The sequence below is a fragment of the Nansenia antarctica genome (assembly GCF_963989245.1).
Source record: "Nansenia antarctica genome assembly, chromosome: 19".
NCBI lineage: Eukaryota > Metazoa > Chordata > Actinopteri > Argentiniformes > Microstomatidae > Nansenia > Nansenia antarctica.
The window spans coordinates 17,915,282-17,920,281 of record NC_137692.1 but is presented as its reverse complement, the minus strand read 5'-3'; the positions used below and the strand labels follow the sequence as shown (position 1 = coordinate 17,920,281).

The 5,000-nt window shown below is 39.5% G+C and overlaps 1 protein-coding gene across 2 annotated transcripts in view; it reads left to right on the top strand.

Annotated features, from left to right (window-relative positions):
• elavl4 (ELAV like neuron-specific RNA binding protein 4) overlaps window positions 1-5,000 on the top strand; it is a gene marked incomplete at both ends in the record, with an annotated part of 39,418 nt that overhangs the window by 916 nt on the left and 33,502 nt on the right. The window lies entirely within an intron of this gene.

Below are 5,000 nucleotides of genomic sequence, written 5' to 3'. Positions count from 1 at the left end.
ACTGGTTTACTATGATGACTGGTTTACTATGATGACTGGTTTATTATGACTGGTTTACCATTATTGGTTTACTATGTTTGGTTTACTATGATGACTGGTTTACTATGATGACTGGTTTACTATGATGACTGGTTTACTATGATGACTGGTTTACTATGATGTCTTGTTTACTATGATGACTAGTTTACTAAGAGATGACTGGTTTACTATGATGACTGGTTTACTATGATGTCTTGTTTACTATGATGACTGGTTTACTAAGAGATGACTGGTTTACTATGACTAGTTTACTATGATGACTGGTTTACTAAGATGACTGGTTTACTAATATGACTGGTTTACTATGATGACTGGTTTACTATGACTAGTTTACTGTGATGGCTGGTTTACTATGATGACTGGTTTACTATGACTGGTGTAGTATGACTGGTTTACAATGACTGGTTTACTATGATGACTGGTTTACTATGACTGGTTTACTATGATGACTGGTTTATTATGACTGGTTTACTATGATGACTGGTTTACTATGACTAGTTTACTATGATGACTGGTTTACTATGACTGGTTTACTATGATGACTGGTTTACTATGACTAGTTTACTATGACTGGTTTACTATGACTGGTTTACTGTGATGATTGGTTTGCTATGATGACTGGTTTACTATGAATGGTTTACTATGGGATGACTGTTTTTTTACACAAACAGTTTCACACAAAGCTAAAGCTGTTACTTTCTGTATATAGTGTGTAAGTATTGTGTAGTAGTGTGTTGTCATGTGTGGTAGTGTGTGGTAGTGTGTTGTAGTGTGTAGTAGTGTGTAGTAGTGTGTAGTAGTGTGTGTTAGTGTGATGTAGTGTGTGGTAGGTGTGTAGTAGTGTATTGTAGTGTATTGTAGTGTGTAGTAGTGTGTGGTAGTGTGTGGTAGGTGTGTAGTAAATGGTAAATGGTACTTATATACTGCACTTATATAGCGCCTTTTTTGCTGCTCCAAAGCGCTTACAACGGCCTCTCATTCACCCGTTCACACACACATTCACACACCAATGGCGGCAAGCTGCCATGCAAGGCGCTGGCCCCCTCACTGGGAGCAATTTTGGGGTTCAGTGTCTTGCCCAAGGACACTTCGACATGTGGCCAGCCGTGGCTTGAACCGCCTGCCAACCTTGTGATCATTAGACGGCGGCTCTACTTCCTGCGCCACAGCCGCCCGGCTGGCCACAGTGTGTTGTTGTGTGTGGTAGTGTGTTGTCCTGTGTGGTAGTGTGGTGTAGTGTTTAGTAGTGTGTGGTAGTGTGAGGTAGAGTGTTGTAATAATAATAATAATAATAACTTTTTATTTGTATAGCGCTTTTCCTGCAAACGTTGCAACTCAAAGTGCTCCAATCATTATATAATCATAATTTAATTATTTAGTCATTTAAAGGCAATATTAAAAAGATGGGTTTTTAGTCTTGACTTGAACATATTTACTGAGGTTGCATCCCTAATGTAAACTGGCAGTGCATTCCACAATTTGGGTGCATAAAATAAGAATGCAGCCTCAACAAATCTCTTCTTTTGTACACAGAGAAAACCAGCGTCAGAAGACCTAAGAGCTCTATTGGGCTGATATGCTAGCAAAAGATCTTTCAGATATTCTGGTGCTATGCCAGTGAGAGCTTTATAAACAAGCAGAAGGATCTTGAAATCTATTCTGAACTTAACAGGAAACCAGTGTAGAGTTTCTAAAATAGGAGTTATATGAGCTTGTCTGCTTGTTTTGGTTAAAAGTCTCACTGCTGCATTTTGGACTAATTGCAGCTGGCCAATAGCTTTCTTCGGAAGACCAGAAAGGAGACTGTTACAATAGTCCAAACGTGTAATAACAAAAGCATGCATTAACACTTCTGCATCAGCTTGCCAGAGAAAACTTCCGTTATATATTCCGTAGATGATAAAAAGCATTTCTAGTGATAGATTTGATGTGAGGCTCAAAGCTTAAGTCAGAATCTATAATCACACCTAGATTCTTAGCTTCATGTTTGCAGTTTGAAAGCAAGGTTCCCATGGTATTCGACAATTTGTCTTTTTGTGGTTTTGGTCCAATGACAAGAATCTCAGTTTTGTCCTGATTTAGTTGTAGAAATGTTTTGGACATCCAAAGTGTTATATCTTGGAGACAATTCTCCAGCGAGCTGAGTGCATGTGAATTATCAGGAAATACTGATATGTACAGCTGAGTATCATCAGCATAACTATGACAATGTACACCATGTTTTCTGATGATTCCACCTAATGGGATCATGTACAGGGAGAAGAGCAAGGGACCAAGAATAGACCCCTGAGGGACCCCACATGTGATGTCAACATTATCAGAAACAGAGTCTCCCAGGACAACAGAGAAATGCCTACCAGCTAGATAAGATTTAAACCACTCTAAAACAAGTCCTGAGAGACCAACACAGTTTTCTAAACGATGTATTAGAATAGTGTGATCTACTGTATCAAAAGCAGCACTCACATCTAACAAGACAAGAACTGATACACCACCAGCATCTATGATAAGTCTGAGATTGTTTACCACTTTTACTAATGCAGTCTCAGTACTGTGGTTAGAACGAAAACCTGATTGAAACTTCTCAAATAAAACGTTTTTGCTAAGAAAATCAGTAAGTTGTCTGAAAATCACTTTCTCAAGGATTTTACTTAGAAATGAAAGGTTAGATATTGGTCTAAAATTATCTTTCTTTCCTTTAGTGGTTTTATAATGGCAGATTTTAGGGGAGTGGGAAAGAATACATTGTCAGTTAAACAGTCAAAAACACTTTTGAAGAACCATGTTGGGATTGGATCAAGTGAGCATGTTGAGGATTTCATTTGTGAAACGACTGTTTTTAAAGTATGGGGGTTGACGAGCTCACATTTTGAATTCTCAAATGATATTTCTGATCTTAAAATGGAAATCTTTTCTTGAAAGAATGTAGCAAATTCATGAATGATCTGATACAGCAATGTCTAGAGCAGAGGACACAGAAATATTCAATCCTTTTGAAATAACTAGATTGAGTGTGTGGCCTTTGTTATGAGTAGGCTCTGTAATATGCTGAGTAAAATCTAGGGAAGATAATAGATTAATAAAATCTCTAGATTTGGATTCATTATCTATATGAACATTAAAATCCCCAACCAATACAGACCTATCATAGTCAGTTGATATGATAGACAAAAGATCAGAAAATTATTGTAGAAATACTGGGGGTGGTTTTGGTGGGCGATATATCACTACAATGAGAATAGGAGTATAATTTTTAAGTAATAAAGCTAGATGTTCAAAAGTGTTTAAACATGTTTTTACTCCAAGAGTAATTTGTTTGCAATTAAAACTGTCACTACATACGCTTGCTAATCTCCTCCTTTCTTGTTTTTTTCTAGTAACTATTTTGGGGGAGAAGCTTCTATAAGAGAGACAACTCCATCAGAACCAAGCCATGTTTCTGTTACACACATAAAATCAAGCATATTATCGACAATTAGATCATTAATTATAAATGTTTTTGATGATAGTGATCTAATATTACAAAGTGCAAAGTTGAGTTGTCCAGAGTCACATGTTGGTTCTGAGGGAGACAGGCCTAGTCATAGAGCCATACCATTTTCTATTTACACCATTACACCAGTTGTAGTGTGTGATAGTGTGTGGTAGAGTGTAGTAGAGTGTAGTAGTGTGTTGTAGTGTAATGTAGTGTGTTGTAGTGTGATGTAGTGTGATGTTGTCTACCTTCACCAGCATATTTTACATTACCATTTTAAACATTTAGCTTTTTAGAGAGGAGAGGATAGGAGAGGAGGGGAAGGGAGGGGAGAGGAGAGGGATGAGGCAGGGTGAGGCCAAGACAGAGAGAGAAAGAGGGATCGAGAGACAGAGAGAGTGAGAGAGAGAAAGAGAGACAGAGAGAGAGAGAGAGAGGCAGAGAGACAGAGAGAGAGAGAGAGAGACAGAGAGAGAGACACAGAGAGAGAAACAGAGAGACAGAGAGAGAGAGAGAGAGAGAGAGAAAGAGAGACAGAGAGACAGAGAGAGAGACAGAGAGAGAGAGAGGCAGAGAGACAGAGAGAGAGAGAGAGACAGAGAGACAGAGACAGAGGGTGAGAGAGACAGACAGACAGAGAGAGAGAGACAGAGAGAGAGACAGAGAGAGAGAGGGACAGAGAGGGACAGAGAGTGAAGGAGAGGGACAGAGAGTGAGGGAGAGGGACAGAGAGTGAGGGAGAGGGACAGTGGGAGAGGGAGAGGGACAGAGGGAGAGGGACAGAGGGAGAGGGAGAGAGTTTGTCAGACACACTCAGGTTAGTGAGGGTCATCTCTGTTTCACAACAATGATTAGCTGCCTCCATCTGCCACCTACGCTGTCTCCTGATTGCTGTTTCGCGTAGTTCAGGAAATGTGTTCATTTCTGCTTGGCAACCGTAGACGAGGGGAAGGCAGGGAGGGGGAGGTGCAGCAGGAGTCGTCAAATGCAAACAACATGTATACATCTTTTTTTAAAGAAACGTAAACAACGTTTCAGATCCAATGGCCGTTGATTGACATCCTGTGTTGTCCTAACCTAAACAGAGACATTTAGTTATGTGATTACTCAACGGCTTGATGAAATAAGATGTTTTGGTTCTGTTTCTATTCTATTAAAAATAAATATTTCTTATAGTATTATTTAATATGATAGAATTATTTAATATGATAGTATTATTTAATATTACACAGTAATTATGACAGTGTGTGTGAGTGTGTGTGTGTGAGTGATTGTGTGTGTGTGTGAGTGTGTGTGTGTGTGTGTGTGTGTGTGTGTGTGTGTGTGTGTGTGTGTATATGTGTGTGTGTGTGTGTGTGTGTGTGTGTGTGTGTGTGTGTGTGTGTGTGTGTGTGTGTGTGAGTGTGTGAGTATGAACCCTGATCAGTCAGCTGTGACTGTGCCGCTGCTTGAGACGGAAGTGCTTCTGTCTCACAGGTCACACAGA